We start from the raw sequence: 23,887 nt of genomic DNA, 5'->3' as shown, positions 1-23,887 counted from the left end.
GGTCTTCACTTGGTGTCTTCACTGCCAGACATGTATAGCCTTTCTAGTTCAGTCTCATGGCTCTCCTGGGGCCTATAGCCTGCTGATTCCATAGTGCTAGCAAGAAACTCCATAGCTCCCTTAGGTCCTTATTTTCGCAGACTCACTGGGCTCTATGTTGCAAACTCTGAAATGTCCCAGCAATGGAATGTGCCCTCTGTCTCCTCATGGAGAAGAGAGCCTGCAAAGGTCAGAGAAATGGGCAACTGGAGGCATTTTAGAAGCACGGTGGTGGCTCACGTTTTTAATCCCAGCACTCGGGAGGCAGAGGCAGAGGCAGGCGGATCTCTGTGAGTTCGAGGCGAGCCTGGTCTTATAGATCGAGTTCCAGGACAGCCAAACAAAACCCCCCAGAAGCGGTGCTGAGACGGTGAGACGTGTTCTTCCCTCCGTACTTCCTCAGCGAAGCCTCTCGGCTGTCCCTTTTCTTTCCCCTCTTCATCATTAAAAGATGTCAAACTTGCAAGAGCTCATTTCCGCTTTCTCCTCCAGGCTGGCCCGTGTCTCTACTAGCAGACACTTTCTCCAAAGATGGTCACTTTTCCTTCCGCCTGTCTCTGTTTACCCACCTCACAAGTCTCCAGCATCAGGTGCAGCCCTGAGTAAAGAAGCAGACAGGACTTTCTCGTGGGTCCAGGGTCTGCTATGGAATAGTCTGGGAAACCACAGTTGCTTATTTGAGGCATTGAAGAAAAATGCATCAGGCTGGAGAGATGGCTCAGCAGTTGGGAGCATTAGCTGCTCTTCCAGAGGACCCAGGTTTGATTCCCACGTGGTGGCTTACAACCATCTGGAACTCTACTTCCTGTGGATCTGATGCCATCTTCTGACTTCTGCAGACACCAGGCATCAAGTGGTACACAGGCATATGTGCAGGCGAATCACTTACACACATAAAAGTAAATAATTAAAGAAATATAAATTTCTCATCTCTATAACTTATGTAAATTTTAATTCTCTATCTATATCTATCTATCTATCTATCTATCTATCTATCTATCTATCTATCTATCTATCTATCTATCTATCATCTATCGTGTGTGTGTGTGTGTGTGTGTGTGTGTGTGTGCACTTGCATGTGCCTGTGTGTGCATTCTATGGTGTGTGTGTGTATGTGTGTGTGGAGGGAGATCAGAAGACAGTATTTGAGAACTGGGTCCTAGGTACTGAACTAAGCTCATCAGGGTTGGCAGCTAGCCTTCGCCTGCTGGGCCATCTCACCAGTCCTAATGTAAGTTTTAATGTAGAATATAGGTATATCATTTCCATTTTGACAATTTTTAATTATATACCAGCCTTAGTTATATTCACAGTATTGTAGCTGAAAGTTTTTCTGTGTTCTGCCCGGTCCACAGCTGCTCAGACCCAAATAAACACATAGAGGCTTATATTAATTAAAACTACTGGGCCATTAGCTCAGGCCTGTCATTGACTAGCTCTTACATTTAAACTTACCCCATTTCTGTTAATCTATATGTCACCACGTGTTCCATGGCTTTACCTGTGTGCCATTACATGCTGCTCCCTGGATAGTGGGCTGGCATCTCCTGACTCAGCCTTTCTTTTCCTAGAATTTTCCTTGTCTGCTTATCCCAACTATACTTCCTGCCTGGCTACTGGCCAATCAGCGTTTTCTTAAACCAGTTTACAAAAGCATTATTCCACAGCATAATATTGTGTAAAAATCAATACTATCTTTTTATTTTTGTTTTGAGACTTGGTCTGGCCATGTAGCTCAGGCTGGTCTTAACTCAAGATTCACCTACCTTAGCCTCTTAAGTACTGGTATGGTAGGCATGTGCAGGCCAGTCCTGGCTGGATGAGTCTGTAATCCCAGCTATTTCAGAGGCAGAGGCAGGAGGATCACAGGTTCAATGTCTGGCTGGGGTTTAGAGTAGGTATGCACTAACCACCATGTCTGGCTGATTGTTGTCATTTCTAAAACATTTTTATCATCCTGAATCAAAAATTGTAACCATTAAGCTTAATTCTCCCATCTCTTTCTCTGCTCAGTGTTTTGTCTCCAGAGTAATTTGCTTCATCTCAATATATCATTAACAGTTACATCATTAGTGACCTCATACAACATCTGTTCTCTTGTGTCCGGCTTCTTTCGCTGAGCACATCTTCAGAGTTCTTCCACGTTATAGCATGTGCCAGGTCTTCATCTATAGGCTTTGATCTTGGATCATGGCACCGAGTTTCACTTGGGACATCTGTATGGCTTTCTGTGTAAACATGAATTATTTATCCCCCTCTTAATTTTTGAACCGAGTGTCAGCGTTTTATACTCTCCCCAGTGGCACGGTGACACTATTGGCTTGTTGAGTCATGCCGATGAATGACAATTTCCTACAAGTCATCCTGGTGTGTAAGGTTGATTTTTTTTCCATGTGGTCTGCATAAACATAACTGTGGCAAATATTAATCAAGTAAGAATGAAGATCTGAATGCTAAGTTGAGAGAGGAGGTGGATAGGGAGGGAGAGCATGAGAGAGTGCTTAACTAGAGTATACTGGTTACATTAGTGGTCCCTCTGCAGGGAAATATGTTTGCTAATTCTGTATTGAATTCTTGTTTGTTTGATGTTTGCTTTTGTTTTGGGGCCAGAGTCTTGCTATGTAAATAACAGTGGATGTAATTATAATTATGTAAATATAAATAAGAAATTATGACATTCACCAGAAACTGAATGGAACTGGAGAGCAAAATCAGACAGACTCAGAAAGGCAAATATTGCATGTTTTATGTGGAGCCTAGATTTAAATATATATATATGTTCTTCTAAACATCTATTTATTTCGTGTGTGTGTGTGTGTGTGTGTGTGTGTCTGTGTGTGTGTGTGTCTGTGTGTGTGTGTGTACACGTGTGTCAGGGGTGGGGTGGGGGCATGCGTATCACAGTGTGCATGTGCAGATGAGGGGACACCTTGTGGAAGTTACTTCTTTCCTTGCACTATGTGGGTTCTAATGATGGGGTTCAGATTATAAGTCTTGGCAGCAACACACACACACACACAGACACACACACACAGACACACACACACAGACACACACACAGACACACACACACACACACACACACACACACACACACACACACACACACACACCATGAACTAAGGAAGAGGTCAAGTGAGGGAGGGCGAGAGAATCGACAAAGACATCTAAGGCAAAGCCCATTTTATACCAAAGTGCTGAGTATCTCATGTCTGTACTGAACGTTGTGGAAGTGGAGAACAGGGACCGCTCTGGCTTCTGCTGCTGTCACATCGCGATGTGGGGCCATCACAAGGTTAAGCAGTGTGAGCCAGAGATGCATTTGGAGGCATTTGCTTCCCTCCCTTCTGTCGGCTCTCACGGCTGCCTGGGGTTGTAAGTGATGGTGTATGCCGTCTCAGCCTTGGTGGGCCCTCTAAGGACTGGGTTCTCTGGTTTGCATTTGCTAACTGTTTGTCTCCCTCCCTGGGGTGGGAGGGCCATGGAGACCAAAGGGAAGATGATTTCCAACTACTCAGAGGATGGGATGTGTTCCTGAGTTTCAGTGTTAATATGTTACCTAGCCACTTTCTACTCACATAGCAATACCAACGAGTTGATCTTTAATCATTTCATGTTCACTTTTTTTTATTAGCACAGTAGAAGAGGGCATTTAATTCTTAGGGTTAATGGCTGTGTTTCTTATGAATTTTTTGTTTGTTTGAGACAGGGTTTCTCTGTGTAACAGTGCTGGCCGTCCTGGAGCTCACTTGTAGATCAGGCTGGCCACAAACTCAGAGATCCATCTGCCTCTGTCTCTTGAGTGCCGGGACTAAAGGCATGCGCCACCACATCTGGCTTCTTTGAGTTTTAATGATTTGTGGGCTAAAAAAATTCTTGCTTTGATTTGTTAATGGATCTTCATGATTGAAAGGATGATTATCTACTCAGGACCCCTAAGACCAAGTTCACAGCACAAAGGAGATTTATTTGCCACAGAGGTACAAAAAGCAGAAAATAAGAGACAAAAGGAGATAGAGGAAAAGGGAGAGGGGAAGGGGTATTTGTCCCAGAGTGGGACAAAGGACTGTCTCTGGATAGAGAGGAGACAGATGTGGCCCATAGGAAAATGATAGTTTATAAAGGTAAAAGGGGAAACTCCATGTTAGGATGAGGTACTTAATTTTAATTGGGAATGTTAATTAAGGTAACCAAAGAGGGCTTTTGATTTCTGGCCTTTCATACTTTGATAGCTAGACTTTGGTAGTCAGCCTCAGGAGGAGGAAGAAATGGCCAAATAAGGGAGTAGACCTTGGTGTCTGGCTTTAGGAATGTAACCCAATGGTTTTCATCAAGGCAGAGGGAATGGGGGGAGAAGGACAAGGCCTGCCAGAGCCAACTCACCATGCTTGAGCTGGCCAGAGTCCCTTCAGTGATCCTCACACTTAACCTATTGCTCACTCCACCCTGACATTGGGAATAGACCTGAATCTCATCAGTATTCTTTATTCATGAAATTAGCTCACCCTGGTGGTGAGGACAGGGGAGAGCTGGCAGGCTGACCAACCCTGCAACTACCCAGGCCCAGAACCAGGTTATGAGTTGGTCCATCCCAACATCCACCCTATCTATGATCTGCTGGAGCACGTGAAGGGGCTGGTCCTGCAGACCCAAAGCTGCAGGATCTCCAGGACACAGGGTAACAGCAGGCTATCCAGGAGGAATCCCAGTGAGGGCCCAGCATCAATAGTGCAGCAGAAACCAGAGGCTTCGAACCAGACCAATGACTCTTTCCCATGAACACTTGCAAGTAAAGATCTATGGATAAAAGGGTTTACTGTGTGATGCACCATGTCACACTACAGCTTCCATGACCAGATTTTTCCTTTTTCTTTTAAATTTTATTTTATTTTGGGGCTGGGGAGGGTCCAAGGGCAGAGAGCGGATATGAAGGTCCAGGAAATGAATGGGATTGAGAGGCATGATTTGAAAGACACCAAGAATAAATAAAAAGAAAGTAAGAAAAAACAAAACAAAACAAAACAAAAAAACAACAAGAAATTAGCCATCTACCCTAATTTTTGCCTAGTGAGTTCACGTCCTTACAGAGAGTACTGATTCAATGTGTAGGTCCCGGAGTCAGAAGAACTGCAAGCTGCAACATTTCCTGTGTGATTTTGGAGCCTGGCTTTAGCTTTTCTGTTTGTAAAATGGGACTATTTTGGTATCTGACTCAGGAGGTTACCGCAACCACTAAATGAGATGTTTAGCACAGTTTCTAGCAACTGATTAGCAACAGTGATACTAATTATTGTCAAGCTGCAGTGTAGCTTAATGGGATCAGACAGACGGGTTGCAGTCTACTTCTGGGGCACGTGGGGGTGAAGGTATGTGACATTGAACAAGCTGTCTTCTTCTGTCTGCATTGATTTCCACAGCCTATACATTGATTAGCTTTCCTATTAGGCAATTAGGAAGATCTAGTATATAGAAAAATTTAAATCAGCTTTTCGCTACTTTGCAGTCCCAGCTCAGTTTAGGAATGAGGACCAAATAGATCAAGGACCGTGCTTTTTCTGGAGTTTGGACAGGAGAGAGCAACAGGCTAACGTGAGTTTATTTTCCCTGTCCTCTGCCCTTCCCTGTGATGTGGAACACGGGTAGAATACCAAGTCTGCAAAATACAGTGCCCTTCTAAACAAACAAACAAAATTAAACCACAGTTATTTATTCATTTGTAGATGTGCCGGTGCGTGCTTGAACTACAACATGGTGTGGAGGTCAGAGGACAACTTGTAGGGAGCCAAACTCAGGTTGTCAAGGTTCCAAATATAGAATCTTCTTTTAACCTGCCTAGTCATCTTACTGATAACGCTGTCTTTTAATCTGAATAATTTTAATCCCTCTCTCTCTTAAACACACACACACAAAAATTTGGAAAGGGGATGTGAGAAGTGAGGAAGTTGTATTTAGCTTAGCATTTGCTAATTTTTCTAGGATTGCAATTATCAGGTAAATTAGGAAAACTAGAATATTCCAGTAACTAACCCAGTGCCAGGGTTCAGGGTTTCATGTCTTCTAAAAGCCATAGCCATCATTCTGTTCAGTGAAGACACCCTCTGAGAGCTGCCTCAGCCATCCAGCTCTTGACACCCTCAGATTAATTGTGCTGGGTTTGTATTTGCTGTGTCCAATATGGTAGCCAGCTACTAGCCATTTGTCAGCACTTGGAATGTGACGGAGGAAGTTAATTGTTAATTTTATTAAGCTATCTTTAGCCGAGTAAAAATAGCTAAATGTGTCTAGTATGGAAAAGTACAGGTCCATGAAGTGAAGGGGACACAAGGCAGAGGAGGCTTTAAGAACTTTCTAGATGTTGCCTTTTTTTTTTTCCTTCCTGCCTCTTACACTTGCAGCTCCCCATCCCTGGGATTCTGCCTGCAGATATCCCGTATTCAGGCGGCGGCACCTGTCTGTGCCTTTGTGGACGCAGAAGCACCCGGCCTGGCTCCTCAGGCGTCTGTAGTCCGGCAGGTGGCGACCGCCTAACTCAGCAGCTTGGCATCCCTGGTACTGCTGAGCTGGCTCAAGGAACCGTTAATGACTTCGGCATCTGTTTCAGACCTGGGCAGGGGCAATCTTCTCCCTTCGGTATGAAGTCAGCACAGATGGGACCTGGAGCCAGGCCTCAGCCCTGGAGAGCTCAACTGTTAACCCTTCAAGGTTGCTGTCCCGGTGCTTACCCCACAGCTGTGTTGGTATGGGATATGGAATACATTTCCAACACCCCAAATTTCCCTTATAGCTATCGTCATCAGCTGAGTTCAGGGTAGGAAAATGAAGGGTAAAGTATGTTGGCGGGCTTTATTTATTTACTTTTAAGGTTATAGTATTAGAAGAAGAGTAGGTTGGCAGTGTTTGGTGTGTCCATTCATAGAGCAGTTGGATTCCATCTAACATGCACCCAAGTAAATACATTTCTGTCAGAGAGCCAGCTTTAAATCAAACCAGGGTATTTGAGAGGTTTCCTAAGTTTTATCGTAAATTTGAGATTCAGTATAGATCTACACTTCTTTCTACATTTTGAGTCTATAAAACGGCACAATTGCTTAATGTAGTCATCAAGATTATTTTTTTTTTTTCTCTTTCTGAGACAAAGTCTCATTATGTAATGTGTCTGGTTAGGGTTTACCATGTAGACCAGGCTGGCCACAAAATGACCGAGATCCGCATGCCTCTGCCGACAGACTAAGGGCATTTAGTCACTTCGCTAAAGGCAGACTTAGCCACTTTGCCCTGTGTCAGATAGAATTCAAACCAGCTAGCAAACCAGCCAGACCCCTGAGTGTTGCGTTTTCAAGATCTGTCAGCATTATTTCAGGTAGTTGTAGTTCGTCTCCGCTGCTGTCCACCGCTGTGTTGGGGAGCACATACCACACTTCCTCCATCTTCGTACCAGTGAGCTCTGGGCTGTTTCCCAGTAAAGTGTAGGAACTGTTCATGCTTTGAGTTGCATTATCATTTGAGGGCAGCAAAGATTAAGGAGTAAGCTGTGCACATGTCCTGAGAGGAGGGACCCAAAGGAGAGGGCCCAGGAATACACGATGGACACTTTATTTAAAATAGGCGGAGGAGACAGTAACTGGAACACAGAGTTTCCCAGCTTCCTGGGGCCATCACAAAGCCTGTCCGTAGTGGTGAATGAATGAAGGGGCACACTGAGAGAGCAGTTTCCAGGATCACACAGCCGAGAAGAAGAAGAATGGGAACTTAGATTCCTTAGAGCAGTGGTTCTCAACCTTCCTAACACTGCAGCCTTTTCATACAATTCCTCATGCTGTGGGGAACCCCAGCCATAACATTATTTTCCTTGCTACTTCATAACTGTAATTTTGCTACTGTCAGGAGTCATAGTGTAAGTATCTGATATGTAGGATATCTGGTATGTGACCCCTGGGAAAGGGTCATTCAGCTCCAAAGGGGTCCCTACCCACAGCTTGAGAACTACTGCATAGATTGTTTTTTTGCCCAGGGGTGACTTCAGCAGTCATGGTCACATGACCAGGAGAGAGAGGAGGCTCTAATGGAATGAGGAGTCTCTGGTGCTCTGTCACTTAGAAGGACGGGCCAGCATTGTACAAGGGCAGCTTGAGTTCAAGGTCAGTAAACAAAGGGCAGCAACTCAAAGGAACTCTACGTTAACGCTTTCCACCAAAAATTGCTCTGGCCTGTTCTGGCCCAGGCTTAGGCCTTCTGCAGGGGAATCTGAGGTGTTTAGTCTTGTAGTGATTCTTCCCTCAGGGCAGAACTGGAAAACCCATGAGGATGGGATCACTCCTCATCAGCCACAGGCAGAATAAGCAGGCCTGGTTTAGCAAGAACTTGTCCTATCAGTGAGGAATTTGAGACAGGGTGCTTGTATGTTGTCCGGCTGCCCTTGAACTCTTGGGCTCAAGGAATTCCCCAGACTCCGGGTGTGTGTATATACACAACCATTTTAATTCAAAATTACATTTTATTTATTTATGGTGTATAAGTGTGTGTGTGTGTGTAAGTCAGAGGACAACTTGTGGGAGCTGGTTTTCTTCTTTTACTGTATGGGCCCTGGGGGTAGAAGTCAGGTAGGTCATCAGGCTTCCTGCCAGGTGTCCACCTGCCATGCCACGGGCGAACTGTGTGTCTCTACCGGGGAATTTCTATGTTGAGTTGGGAAGTCTGCAGCAGTTTTGACTGTTAGTAGTGTAACCCACGATAGAGTATAAGTTCATGTTTAAATTTCATTTCCATTATTTTAAGTGATTGACTGCTACTGCTAGGCCAGGACTCCCATAGCCCTAGTGATTGTGGAGCTGAATAGAGAAAGATCTCTTTTTGGGACATGGAGACCAGAAATTGGCTTTGCACACTGCAAGTAGCTATTGTCCTTGCTCATGTCTTATTTAAGTATTTAGCAGTGCCATTTTTAGCTTCTAATTAAAACCGTGCCTGCTTGTGAGTTGTTTTGAAGCCTTCCACAGACTGAATGATCAGATCGGCCCGAGAAGAACTAGCACAGGTGAGCGTGGTTCCTAATCTCTACCCAGGGTGTGAAGGGGGAGCACTGACTCCTAAGAACACCACAAACAGCTCAGTGATCACTGGAGTCTATTGAGGCAAGGATGAAATGCAGGAGGCTATTACAGATACTCTGTCTCTATTAACCTCTCGTACCCTTCCATTTAGTGTGATGGATAGAGGGATGTGTGCCCTGAAATCACAGAGGTATCACGTGCTCCGATGAGGGATCTTCTCTAAGAAGGCAGTGTTAATCATCTTAGCGGACTAAGACTCAGTTTAACTGGTTTGAGCAGTTTTACTTCACATTTTATTATGGAGCTTAATAAATTAGGAAAGTAGATAATTAACAAGTTTAATCTTGGATTTGTTCATTAGGGCCATTAAACACCTGTATTTTGATATCAAAACAAAAGCCTAATTTGTTAATGCCAAACATATTGAGGTAACGTTCTTACAGTGAAAATAAAATACCTCAAGTTTATCTTTTACCATTCTCTGGAAAAAAAAAAAAGGGTGAAGGCAGTCTGTTTTGTTTTTAGGGTTTTTCTTCTTCTAGGATAACATACACAATGACCAGTCTGAAAGTGTCGGGGTAAAATCACCAGCATTAATAAGCATCATTACTGTGATGGTTTGTTCTCTGTATAGTTACTGTGTACCCTAATTTTTGGAGTTTAATATTATTGTTTTCTATTGAATGGCTTGTCCTCTACCCACAGTTTCGCTCTGAGCTGTCTGGAAGCTTTGCTTTGAAAACGATCACATTTGTCTGTGGAAATGTGCATCCAATGCTGTGGTGGTGAGCCACCCTGAACACATTTTTAAAGTTAAAGTTGTAGTCATTAACTATGACCAGTTTCTTTTGATTCATAAACTTCAACACGTAGGAGCTTCGAGTGTGTGAAAAGGAGAGGAAGCCCGAAAGAATTGCCTTCCACATAAATGCTTTCTCCTCATTGTTCTCAAAAGGATACATACCTGGACACTGTGTACTTCAAAGTTTTTTAAATCTTGTTTAGGGCAATGAAATAATGTTAGACCACTTTGGGTCTTTTATTACACAGTTTATATCATTCACCATGGCTGCTTTCCTATTTGTTTTATTTTTCAAAATATTCCAACTTTTCTGTCCCAGCTAGTTTAGTCTGGAAGAGACAAGGAATATTCTTTTGGACATGTATCTAGTGTGAGGAGCCATAAAGTAACAATGTATACCAAGCATGATATTGTTTCTTAATGCTGTACGAATACCTCACATTATTTATTTATCTATGATGTTGGGCAATCAAGCCAGGTGGGCTTTCTTGAGCCACATTTCTAACTCCCCAAGTTATCCTTAAAAAAAAAAAAAAAAAAGGGTCGTTCAAAAATGTTTCAGTGCACTGGGCGGTGGTGGCACACACCTTTAATCCCAGCACTTGGGAGGCAGAGGCAGGTGGATCTCTGAGAGTTCGAGGTCAGCCTGGTCTACAGATCGAGATCCAGGAAAGGCACAAAGCTACATAGAGAAACCCTGTCTCGTAAAAAAAAAAACAACACAACAAAACAAAACAATGTATTAGGGGCTGGAGAGATGCCTCAGTGGTTAAGAGCACTAACTGTTCTTCCAGAGGACACAGGTTCAATTCCCAGCACCCACATGGCAGCTCACACCTGTCTGTAACTCTAGTTCCGGGGCTTCTGACACCTTCACACAAACATACACACAGGCAAAACGCCAATGCACATAAAATAAAGAGAAGAAATTAAAAAAAAAAAGTGTGAATGAACCACCATAGCCAGCTCCTACTAAAAGAAAGAAAAAAAATGTTTCGGTACAAATGGTATATGGATGTAGCTGCCAGGATTATTTATAAAAATCCCCTAATACACTTATGTAAAATTATCCTCTCACTAGGCTAAGCTTCGTGGGAAGGTAGACTCTGCTCCTGTTGGTTCTGTGCTCATTTCTAGCTATCTGTCATGGTATCTGGCTTGGTAAACAACTGTTAGAGGAATAAATGAATGAGGGACCTCACTAACGACTATCTTAAGATTGGTCATCTTGCATTAGACATTTTTAAGGACTCTGTATCTGAGATATGTAGCATTTGATCTCTTGTTTTTGATTCTTTTGCAAGGGAACCTAAGGAAAACAGAGAGAAAGGTCCAAGTTCAAGGTAGTCTCGAGCAGAGCCCCAGTCCTCACGGCTTCTTGAGGTCACACTCCTCAGATACAATGAGGGCGTAATGACTTCGTATTGACAGTCTGCCAATTTATCATTCAGAATTGTTAGTGTCTGTGCTTGAGTTTTATGTGTGTTTACACAAGTAATTGTCAAGATGATGTTACTGAATCACACTGAGGGATGATGAAAGCCTTATGCATAATTTCTTTAATAAATTCTCCAGGGCAACAATGTCCTTATAAATCCTTAAGTGATACTATTCAGTGTGTAGCCTGGTAGTATAAAAAAAAAGAAATCCTTACCAGCAGATATTTATCATTCTCATCCTGATTCTTTTTCATGGTTTATTTAGGCTCAGGGGGTGAGGAGAAAGGCCATCTTGGCAGGTAAGTAATCGTGTCAGAAATGTAAGGCAGCTAGTGATATCGTGTCCCCCATCAGGACACAGAAGAGGGGGTGCTGGTGCTCAGTACCCCTTCATCTTCTATTCAGCCTAGGGTCCCACTCAGGGTGGGCCTCCCTTAAGCCTTCACGTAAACCTTTTGGAACATGTATAGGTATACCCAGGAGTGTTTCCATGGTGATCGTAAATCCAGTCAAGCTGACAATGAAGACAGGAAGATTACCCAGCACACTCACCTTGCTTGTTTAAATCGAGTGTGTGTGTGTGTGTGTGTGTGTGTGTGTGTGTGTGTGTGTGTGTGTGTTATATGTGTACGTGTCCGTTTGTGTGTGGAGGCCTGAGGTCAGAGTTAGACGCCTTTACTCTGTCACTTTCTACCTTACTGAACCCGAAGTTCATTTCTTTGACTAGTCTAGTCTGGCTGGCTGTGAGCTTCACGGGTCTGTTTCTTCCACTCTACCCCTGGGCTTATAGGAGAACACTTTTTTACATGGTTTCTGGGCACCTGAACTCAGGTCCTGATGCTCAGGTAGCCGTTATTTTCCTGACTGAGCCGTCTCCTCAGAACCTTCCGTCAGGGTTTGCAAGCCACCTACGCGCTCATTACGACATGGGTGTCTGGACACAGCTGTTCTTCAGGTGATGGCAGAGCACAGAGGTGGTGGTTGGAGTCCTCGGTCCCTCGGTGTCCATTCTGCATCGCTAGTTAGTGACGCTGATGACCCATTAGTGAAGATGGGCACTTCTTCAAAGGCAACTGACAGCCACTGATTTGGTCCCGTTTACTTTTGAGAGCCCCTTAGGGCCATTCAGACGACTCTTTGAAAAGCATCAGTTTGTCTCAGGTGGAAGGGAAATAGAAGAATAAAATATTTCCCTGTGGAACTGCATGAGTGATGTTGGCACTGAGGTCTCTGTTCCGGATGCATGATGACATTTCAGGGACAGAGCAAAATGACAATTCTCCGTACTTGGCCTTTGGTGCGCATGGACTTACATATTAATATACTTAGAGCCTGCCTCGTTCTGAAGAGTTATGTTTTCAGATCTGTGCCGCTATTCTTGATTGGTTGTGTGGAATAGTGGTAGAAATGCTGTCCTGTGTTTTGAAATGGAGGGAGTTAGAACCTCTCTCTCTCTCTCTTGGCTTTGAGCCCGACTGGCTAAGATGGATCTCTGACAAGTGACCAAATGGCCTGTCTCACATAGTGCAGCATAACACATTCATGAGTTCATTGCTACTGTGTTTATTGTTGAGATTCGGTATAGAAATAGGACGGGCTTCAGTACCCTGTGTGAGTCCCATCTTTGGAATATTCTGACCGCTGTGAAAATCCTGCATCCAGTAAGCCCAGAGCAAGGTTCTGCAGGCTGATGGAGATGGCGGAGGCTCGGTTTCTGGAAAACATTCGTTCTCCAGGTGCTGGCGGGCTCTGCTGTGTGTTCATGCTGGGAGCCCCCTTTTCCTTGGTGTTCTGATGCCAGGGTCTTGCCGGCGTGGTCAGGGTTGTGTACAGTGGAGCCAGAATGCTTATGATAGAGAAGGAGGATCATGGAGGGCCGCTGCAACGACTGTCTTCAAGGACCACACCAGTGCTTAGATTGAGATGTGTTGGAGAGATTCGGTTGTACTAATTGCATGTGTCATACTCATGCCTACATTGTGTGAGTTGTATCGTATTTTCTAAAACTTTAAATGATACGAACAATGACGAGTATATATTCTTAAGTCTGCTACTTCATTCCTGTCTCCGAAGAGCATGGAATAAGAATGGCTTATTCCAGTGAGATAATGGCTAAGAGCATTTTAACTCTTCAGAATTTTCCAAGGATAATTAAACCAGAATTCACGTGGAGGGTCCGCTCCAGTGGCTAATGCTACTTTACAGTTTTACTGCAGGATCCCAGCAAAGGAGAGAAAATAGATCAGAAATAAAGCAGGACATTTTTTAGAGTTCTCTTAAACATCATGTTTTTCTCATGCTCCTAATCTTTTAAAAATTACCTAAATAAAAATGCTTATTGAATTGCATTGCTTCAGTTTATCTCTTTTGATGTAAATGGTTGAGAAGATGAGACACTCACACATTTCTCTGATTAATTAGAGTGTAGGATCAGGCCAGGCTCAATGCTGGTTCTGCTGTACAGTAACTCCTGGAGTGAACAAGTTCTGTACGGTAACTCCTGGAGTGAACAAGTTCTGTACAGTAACTCCTGGAGTGGACAAGTTCTGTACAGTAACTCCTGGAGTGAACAAGTTCTGTACGGTAACTCCTGGAGTGGACAAGTTCTGTACAGTAACTCCTGGAGTGGACAAGTTCTGTACAGTAACTCCTGTAGTGGACAAGTTCTGTACAGTAACTCCTGTAGTGGACAAGTTCTGTACAGTAACTCCTGTAGTGGACAAGTTCTGTACAGTAACTCCTGTAGCGGACAAGTTCTGCTGTACAGTAACTCCCGGAGCGGACAAGTTCTGTACAGTAACTCCCGGAGTGGACAAGTTCTGTACGGTAACTCCTGTAGTGGACAAGTTCTGTACAGTAACTCCTGTAGTGGACAAGTTCTGTACGGTAACTCCTGTAGTGGACAAGTTCTGTACAGTAACTCCTGGAGCGGACAAGTTCTGTACAGTAACTCCTGGAGTGGACAAGTTCTGTGCAGTAACTCCTGGAGTGGACAAGTTCTGTACGGTAACTCCCGGAGTGGACAAGTTCTGTACAGTAACTCCTGGAGCGGACAAGTTCTGTACAGTAACTCCTGGAGTGGACAAGTTCTGTACAGTAACTCCTGGAGTGGACGAGTTCTGTACAGAAACTCCTGGAGTGGACAAGTTCTGTACAGTAACTCCTGGAGCGGACAAGTTCTGTACAGTAACTCCTGGAGTGGACAAGTTCTGTACGGTAACTCCTGGAGTGAACAAGTTCTGTACAGTAACTCCTGGAGTGGACAAGTTCTGTAGTACAGTAACTCCTGTAGCGGACAAGTGATTTATTTTTAAAACTTAATTAAAAAATCATTTCAATGAGATTTAATTCATGTCCCTACATTCCACTCATTTGCTTTGTATAATTTGTTGGGCTGTGCTGCGGATACCAATTTTAGAATCCATTTGTCCCTTGAAACCTGTTCCCGCTAGCTGTCATCGCCAATCTGCTAGATCACAGGACGACTCCATGTTTAACATGTGAGGAGCTGCCAGATTGTTCCTATTTTCTATTCTTACCAGCCGTGTATGAACCTTTCAGTGTCTTCTAATCCTTGCCATGTGAACATGTCTAATTGTTAATATCTCTCCTCGCGTGTTTCAGGGAGTATATTTTCAAGGTTTTTGATTGACGTTTTCCTAATGATTAGTGATGCTGAATGGCTTCCATGTGTCTGTTGGCCTTTTGTGTGTGCTCTTCTAGAGAAAGGCCTCTGTATCTTAATGGACTTCTTATTGCTTACCCATCCTTAAGATAGTCACGAGCCAGTGCTGTCCTGGTGGAGCTGTAAGTGTTAAGAGAACTAATGTATGTGAGATGCTCAGAACGTTGGCTGGCACATTATGGTTATTATAACAGTTTCTTTTGTGGTTCTTGCTTCGTACAGCTCTTAATTTCTCCAATGAGAATTTGAAAACAAAACTTAATCTTTAGTTCCTAGTTCTATCAAGTCTGTCTCTGCTCCATATGTTCCATTGCTCATTTATTTGGACACCTATTTTGCATCATCTTATCGATAGAGTCATATGAATTAACACAGTAAATGTCCCCCTCCAGAAATCTTCTAGACTGAGATAGCAGAATGGCAGTTAGATGGTGGCATGTTCTTTTAGGTAGGCACATGACGCTGGGCTGAGAGAGTAAGTGGAGGATTACAAAAGGCTTTGCAGGCAACCTGAATGATAACTGGGCCTTCTTTCCCGCGTTGTGGACAGTATGAGGGCAGTTGGAAAGCAAATGTGCAGGGTAAAGTGAGACCCTCGGGGGACTCCCTCTGTGGAACTGGAGACTAGAACCTCTTGGCCAGTTCTCCCGATTGGATCTAGAGGTCATCCAGGCAGGCATCGTCCTCACCTTTGCCTCATGGAGGAGACTGAGCTGACCCCAAGGCCCAACATGTTTAAGCAGCGCTGTGTGAATGCAGTGACCCAGAGAGGTGCTGCCCAACCAGGAGCTCAGTCCGTGACAGTGTTGTCGGGCCACGTCTGTCTGGAGAGCCATCTCTGGTGTTGCAGAAAACCACCATCTCCAATGGGAGGTCGCAACTGATGAAGGACTATCGGGAAAAGTGGAGTCAGAGAGGAAATCTGTCTCTCCCAGGTTCTAGGAATCAGTGGGTAGGATTTAGTAGGCGATGCCTTCTTTTTGAAAGTGAAGGGAGATGATTGCTGGTACCTTTCTGAAGTTGTAGGGAGTGGATGATGGAAAACTAGTGATGGTACCCAAGGACCTTACCCAGAGGCAAAGAAAAGTTATCCACACATCCGTCCCCAACCTTGGCCTGCCTCCATTTACTTTGAGATCTCCAATAACCTAGAGCTTTCCCACACGTGGAATAAAACATTATGCTTCTCTGTGCAAAATGTGATACAGCAGAAGGAGCTAGAATTAAAAGCAAACAGTTTTCACACATCTCCATTTCTTATTCTATTTGGGTCTTCCATAGTGAAGAAGCCCATTCATGAGTATGGAATCAACTGTTTATAGTTGTATACACTACAGCTTCAGGGAACGCCATTCCTTGATTTGTGTTTGTTTTAGGCCCTGTTTTATGTAATTATTGCTGCAGAGAAATATTAATAGCTTCACTTTATATAAACACAAGTAGTTTCTAGACACTTGTGCCGAGGACTAAAAGTGTTTGTGGTGTTTCAGTAATGTGAGCCGGTTCTGCAACCGGCTGTGTTGTATGTCTGGGAAGATAGTGAGGAGAGAGTTACAGCTTGAGAGTGTTCTATATGACGTTGTCTATGATGGTATTTTATCTGTGCTGAAATGTGACTTTATTTGTATGTTAATAAATAAAGTTGCCTGGGGGTCAGGGCTAATAGCAAGCCATAGCAGAAGTCTGGCAGTGGTAGCACATGCCTTTAATCCCGATCACAGGACAGGCAGATCTCTGTGTGTTCAAGGATACAGCCAGCATGGAGACACATGCCTTTAATCTCAATACCAACCATAGAAGACCTGGAGGCCTGTACAGACAGGCAGTGACGAGGAGGTCATGTGGTTGGGTTTACAACCAATGAGAAGGCAGAACAGAAAGTCTATATAAAGACAGATACACAGGAAGTAGCGCACTTGCTGAGGAGGACAGCAGTGGCAGTGAAGGGTAAGGTTTTTAGCTCTTAGCTATTGCTCTGACCTCTTGGGCTTTCATCTCTGCATTGACTCTGTGTTTCTTATTTAACAAGACGGTTACATCTACGTTTGTTGTCATCATCATCAACATCTTCTCCTTTTCCTTCTTTTTCTTCATCGTCGTCATCATCATCATCATGATGTTTTTTTTTTGTTTTTTCTTTCAAGAAAGGGTTTCTCTATGTCAGCCTGACTGTCCTGGAACTTGCTCTATAGACCAGGCTGACCTCGAACTCACAGAGATCCACCTGCCTCTGCCTCCTGAGTGCTGGGATCAAAGGTGTGCGTTACCACTGCCTGGTTCTACACGTCTTCTTAATTTCTACCCCCTCCCCGCTTTCTGTTGTCTGGGGGTTTCCTTTCAGAAAGTGACGGTTTCGTACCGTTGTCTCATTCACTTTCAGTGGGAGCACACTTGATGTTTCCGGCCCGGGCTACCAAATTGAAATGTCTCCTGAATCATAGTGTGGACATCATGTCTGGGTGTGACAGTAGGAACTTTGCTACTGTTTTATTCGGCTGATCGTAGGGGCTTTGGGTTTTGCCACTGTGACAACCATCTTCTTAGGACTGCTGAGGGAACATTTGAGGGTTGGAAGGTGAAGGTCATGTCTCTGTGTAAAGCTGTGTGTTCTTTTTTTAAAAGATACTCATTGTGCCGAACTGCCCTAGTCACCTGTCCATTCACTGACTGATTCTAGGTTACCTGCCAATTGCTTGGCTAGATATCAGATACTGAGAAATAAAGGAAGAAGAGAATGCAGAGGCCGTGCTTTGATAAAGAGTGAGGCCGGAAGCTCTGGCCACCCAGTCAGAGAGCAGTTCACTGGGACTCACTTTACACTGTAAATTAAAGCATTCAGGGACGCCAGACTTCATGGCAGCTGTCTTTTGGGAGAGACAGATGCACGTTGAAAAATTCACTGTAAAACACATTTTAAAAGCATCTTCTATTTTTACTTGTCATTTTGATTTCAAAATTACTCCATTGAGGGGAAAATGTGGCTGTAAAAATCAGCTTGAAGTTGGTAGAAGTAACAAGTTATTAAGAAAATAGCAAATAAAATAAAAGGCCAATGAGATGGCTCAGCAGGTTGCCATGCAAGCCTGATGACCGGAGTTCAAGCCCCAGCACCTTCTGCAACCCGTGGTATAACTAAGAATGCCACAGTGATCTAACTGGGCCAGCAGGAGCAAGAGCAGCAACCACGGGGAGGATGTGACATTCAAAAGGAGATCTTTAAGAGACAATTAGAGTTTGCCATTTCAAAAAGCACATGATTGTGAAAAAGCATTCAAGTAATGACATTTTAAAAATTGTTTCTCTAATTTTCTCTTGGGGAAAATAGATGTTTTAATTTACTGCTATATTGGGATTCTTTGAGTTCGTCAAGGCTGATCAGTTACACATTTCCTTCTCCCGAGACTATTATAAATGAGCAATAAACGGGGGGATTGCTGAGTGTGGAAATGGGTGAACTTACCTGAAAAGAGGTGATTGACTTTTCTGTAGTGAAAGATGTTTCATAGCAGCCTAATGTGTAGGATGAAGAGAAAGTTGATGTGTTGAAATTTTCTTAGCCTCTTCTATCATCTAGGTAGGAAACCAAAAATATTTGCTTCTCTCTTGTCTTTGGGAGTGATTGGTATTGATTTGTCTGCTTGACAAGATTGGGAAGCTCCATGAATATAAACTGCTGGATGTATCTGTAAGGGAATGTCTAGGTAAGATAAATTTGGGTGGCAGGACCTATCCTAAATGTGAGTGACACCTTCTGTTGGCCAGGGTCCTGGACTGAATAAAAAGAAGGAAGAGAGCCGAGTACTGTGTTTGTCTCTCTACTTTCTGAGTATGGACACACGTGACCAGCCTGTTTCATGATCCTCCTGCCGTGGTTTCCTGCCAGAATGCATGTTACCCTTGAAATGTAACCCAAAATAAACCTTCCCTCCTTAAGTCACTTTATGTCAAGTATTTCAGCAATGTATAAAGTCACCAATGCATTGAGTCTTTCCTTTCAGATAAAAGTATGTAAAAGTTTTATAAAAAAAAAATCTGTTTAGTGATATTAGCCTTCCCAAATGGTTGTGACTTCAGAGCAATTTAGATTTTGGATTATTTGATAAGGTATGGCTAACCTGTTCTATTATTTTATTTTAGTTCAATGTGGTTAAATTACCCAGTGTTGTATAGCTAAGTGTGTTGGAGCCCTCAGAGGCTCCCTAGTAAGGCCTTATTCAAGGTCAGAGAATCTGAGCTTGCTTTACCCAGCAGGGCTGCATAATGGGATGATTTGGCCAGGGGCATGGTTACTAGGTGTTTTGAAGGGTCTACACTTGGCTATACATTGATTTTTGAAAGGGGGAAGTCTTTTTCCTTTCCCCTTGGCAATGTATAAAAATCCCATTAGAATAGATCTTGAGGCCTGGCAGTGGTAGTACACACCTTTAATCCTAGCATTCAGGAGGCAGAGCCAGGTGGATCTCTGTGAGTTCGAGGCCAGCCTGGCCTACAGAGCAAGATCCAGGACATGCACCAAAACTACACAGAAACCCTGTTGCTGTGGGATGGTCTGTATGTCAAATTGCTCTGATTGGTCAATAAATAAAACACTGATTGGCCAGTGGCTAGGCAGGAAGTATAGGCGGGACTAACAGAGGAGAAAAGAAAGAACAGGAAGGCAGAAAGAGTCATTGCCAGCCGCCGCCATGGCAAGCAGCATGTGAAGATGCCGGTAAGCCACGAGCCATGTGGCAAGGTATAGATTTATGGAAATAGATTAATTTAAGCTATAAGAACAGTTAGCAAGAAGCCTGCCATGGCCATATAGTTGGTAAGCAATATAAGTCTCTGTGTTTACTTGGTTGGGTCTGAGCGGCTGTGGGACTGGTGGGTGACAAAGATTTGTCCTGACTGTGGACAAGGCAGGAAAACTCTAGTTACACCGTCTTGAAAAAAAAAAAACCTAAATAAATAAATAAAAGAGTAGATCTTGAAGCGGCTGGTTATTGACCCAGGCTTCCCCCCACCCCAAGCTGTCCTGTGTCCTGTCTTTCTTGTCATCTCTTCCTATATTTCTAGCTAATACTTCCTCATTCCTCTCTCCTCCCCCCAAGAACCCTTCGGCAGGTTGGAGCTGGACTCCCATGTAAGTGGTGAACTACAATTCAATCCCAGGTTAATGTGACTGTAGTGTCAATGATTTCTCTTAGGGCTTTGCTGAGGAAGAAATGCAGTCTTAGAGAAATTAATTTATGAAGGGTACACACAACAAAAAATGATACTCCATGAGAAAACTCAGTGAATATGAACAAGTGATATAAACAGGTCGTTCACATAAGAGAAGCCATAATAGTGAATGGACATGTAAAGATGTTCTAATTCGACCATTCATAATGAGGAGCCCAACAACACATTGTAAAGCAGAATGTCACATCTTCTGCCTGGCAGTGAGCCCACTGACTGGCAGTATCAGGAGCTGATAGGCTAGGGATGCAGGACAACTCTTTACACTGCTATGGGAGTGTAGATATCCGCAGCCATGTTGGAGAGCCATTTGTTAATGTACAAAATTGTCCACGTGTGTGTTCTTACAACTCAGCGATTTCACGTCCCACAATACACATTCTACGGGGTTCATTGTAGTTTGGCTCATAATAGTAAGAGCATTGTAATTAACCTGGTGGCCATTGTGTAGATACAGAACCAATTCTGTCAACATGGAAAGGTCAAATGAGTTGTGATTTAAATTAACACTAAAAGTATATGTTTATATTTGTATCTGAATTATATAGTATATATTTATGAGGCAGTCTTTACTCAAGGGTCGGATAGAATGGATTTTTAAATAATATAATCATATCTGTGTTTCTAAATACATAGTATACTTAAATATTTATATGTAAAATTATTAAGAATTAGATTTTAGTCATTTCATATTATTGGATTTTTGTTTTAAATCCTAATTTCTTTCTTTTTTTTGAGACAGGGTCTCACTGTGTAGTTTTGGCCAACATGGAGCTTGCTTTGCAGACCAGACTGTCCTCCAGTTCGCAGAGGCCCTACCTCCTCTGCCTTCTGAGTGATGGGATTAAAATGTGTGCCATCGTGACTGGCTTGATCTTACTTTTGGAAGGCAGAAACGAAAGGGATGCTGAGACACATTGCTGTAGTTGAGAGGAAACCATCAATGGACTTGGTCTTCGATCTTCGCCTAGGCTGTGTGGGATCCTGGGTCCTGTCTGAAGCACCTTAGGAAAGAAAAGGGAAAAAAATACCTTTAGAAAGTAATAAAATGAGTTGTTTTGGAATGTAAAACGTCGCTGGTGTGTTAGAGCACATTGGAATGTCACCTGTGGTACTTTTAGTGGTTGTGCTGTGTGGTGTCTGTAGTAGCAATACTTAAGTGACACTTGATTGGAATCTTTGGTCAGAGCTAGAGGTGTTTTTACCATTTTAGACTTCAAGATTTAGGGAGAATCAAATACTTTTAGGATATCAAAGTTGAATTTCTAGAGTTGGCTGAAAAGGTTTTTAGGATCAATGAAAAAAAATCCTTTTTGTATTTTGCCTCCAGGTGTGTGTGTGTGTGTGTGTGTGTGTGTGTGTCTGTCTGTCTGTCTGTCTGTCTGTCTGTCTTGCCAGGGGAAAAAAAAAGGCCTAGCATACTTCAGTACCAAGAGTGTCAGCAATTTTCAAATACTAGCTATCAAAATGACTTACAACTTGTAAAACCTTGTAGCAGACAATTCTTCATATAATGGGGAAGTTTAAACCTGTGCTCTTGAAGAAAATATTCCTTTGCCCCTCAACTTGTTTCAGATACCTTGCACAAGGCAAATGGAAAGTGCGAGTCATAATTGCCTTTTAGTATCATCGGAGATTTAATAGTCTCCCCTGGCTTGAATTTCCATAAAGGAGAGATTCAAAAAATATTTTTACTGCTTCCAAGTCAGACCTTGATCAGACAGTCTCGTCAGCCGTTGGAGTTGAATTGAAATCAATCGGGGTGGAAGCTTGGTGAACAGAGGAAGCCGTGACACACAGGATGCCGGGCAACACTTAAGACTAGGTCGCTTGGCTGTTGGTCATGAGAATTTTAAAGTAATAACTTGTGAACTGTCAGTTTGATTGAGTGAACACTACTAGACACACGTAGATTTTGCTTTTCCAGCAGTCCTGGGAAAGGCGTGCAAAAACTTGTTTTTCTCCCTTTCTGATGTGGCCTATCTACTTGGATGAAATGATCTTATATGGCATAGAGCTAGATGAAATCACCACCATTTGAAAAGACGTGTAGCTGATTGGCTCATGTCTCTGGTAGATAGCCTGTTGGCAGTGTTTTGTATTCACTCTGTAATCATCTGCCATGGTCTGCACAGTGGTCACACATTGCCTCTTTCCTGTGGAGGAAGGGGAGCTAAGGGCGTGTCCTCCCTGCACTGTTCGTAGTTGGTAGGCCTCAGATGCGAACTCAGATCGCTGAAGGAATTAACTTCCTTTCCCGTACCACAGCCCTAGCATCCACCCCTGTCCCTCCAGGAGAAAGTGACTTCTTTTGTTTGAACTCGGGTCTTGTGCAGCCCCATGACTTCTCAGAAGTCTCTTTTCACTGTTCTTTCTTCCAGTGCCCATTCAACCGATCTTGGCCGTGGTGGCTCAGGAGCAATCACCACATTGCTCTCCCCACAGTCGTGCGCACAGGCTTTAACGTGGTCTCACTCATGGAACACTGAAGTGTGTGTACCCGTTAGCTGGAAAGACAATGGCTTTAATTTAGAGATCTGCGGACAGTGGAGAGTCGCAGCGGGTAGCGCCTCCCGTGACTAGCATGACCCAGATATTTGCTGTCCCTTTGTTTAAGAGTTAGGGGATTTAGATTGCTTGTTTGCCTCCGGGAGGGTTTGGTGCCAGTGAGTAGGAGAGTCAGTTTCCCTGAAGTATTAGTCATTTTGTTTTCTAATTTTCTACGTTATATGCTAGAATTGTGAAATACAGTGCCAGGGAACACAGGAAAAGAAGCTAAATCAGCTCTGTTTTCCGTTTCTCATGGAGTTATATTCTTCTGACCACATCTGTTGCTTTGTATTAAAAATCATTTGTTAGTTATATGGATGGGAGAGTGAATCTCTTTAATTTTGAAAAAGGCCTTTGGGCCCAAACCAACGTAATTACTATTTGGCAACAAAACCCAGAAGATCCTGTCTCTAAATTGTTGTGAATATTCACGCCAAAGGGAGGTCTTATGTTTAACATTTTCTAGCATCTTTCGTTTAGTTAGAGGTACAGCGATTTCACTGCTCTGGAAGAATAGCATGATTTTAATTGAAATAATCTTTTTCTCATAGTGTAGAATTTCCACAAAGAAACATCCAAGCACTTGGCCATACGGCATTGCCATTTTTAATGAATCCTAATGCTTAGATTTCAGATATAAGCATGAAAATTTTGTGAAGATATAATATTACTATGATCTCTTTGCATGAAAATCATCTATTTAGACTTCATTTATCTAGTTATCCTAGGCTTTCTCCGTGTCAAAAAAAGGCATGCTTTTTTCCGTGGACTTCATTCTTGAGAGCTGCTCATCTGAGCACTCCGGACTCCTCATCTGCATTTCCCCCACAAACCATTTTATATCTCACTTGTGTGAACAGTATTTCCCTAGGAATTCCACCTAGAGAATTATCCTTATAGCTTGTTTTAAGGTGTGTAGAGTTAAGTCAATTTGCCCAAATCAGTATTCTTCCTGTCAATTTTAAATTATTTAAGTTTTACCGAATTCTCTTGTTTCTCAGCTAAGATCTCTTTCCATTGTGTCCATCAACCACATGCTGAACCCTGAATTTTGAGGGTTTATTCAGTTTTCTGAAGGCCACTGGGTGTGGGTCTTAAA

General features: G+C 43.1%; 1 protein-coding gene and 1 long non-coding RNA gene across 2 annotated transcripts in view; one reads left to right on the top strand and one right to left on the bottom strand.

Moving 5' to 3' along the window:
• The window catches only part of Smyd3 (SET and MYND domain containing 3), a 585,856-nt gene that overhangs the window by 77,738 nt on the left and 484,231 nt on the right, over positions 1 to 23,887 (top strand). The window lies entirely within an intron of this gene.
• Positions 18,299 to 23,887, bottom strand: part of LOC121821363 (uncharacterized) — a 29,233-nt gene continuing 23,644 nt past the window's right edge. The window contains exon 3 of the long non-coding RNA XR_006062152.2: positions 18,299 to 21,242. This is a non-coding gene — a long non-coding RNA (uncharacterized LOC121821363). The remainder of the gene's footprint in view (positions 21,243 to 23,887) is intronic.

The sequence above is a fragment of the Peromyscus maniculatus genome, chromosome 11 (genome assembly GCF_049852395.1).
Source record: "Peromyscus maniculatus bairdii isolate BWxNUB_F1_BW_parent chromosome 11, HU_Pman_BW_mat_3.1, whole genome shotgun sequence".
NCBI classification, from domain to species: domain Eukaryota; kingdom Metazoa; phylum Chordata; class Mammalia; order Rodentia; family Cricetidae; genus Peromyscus; species Peromyscus maniculatus.
The sequence above is the reverse complement of the archived record's forward strand: the minus strand, read 5'-3'. Positions and strand labels throughout refer to the sequence as shown.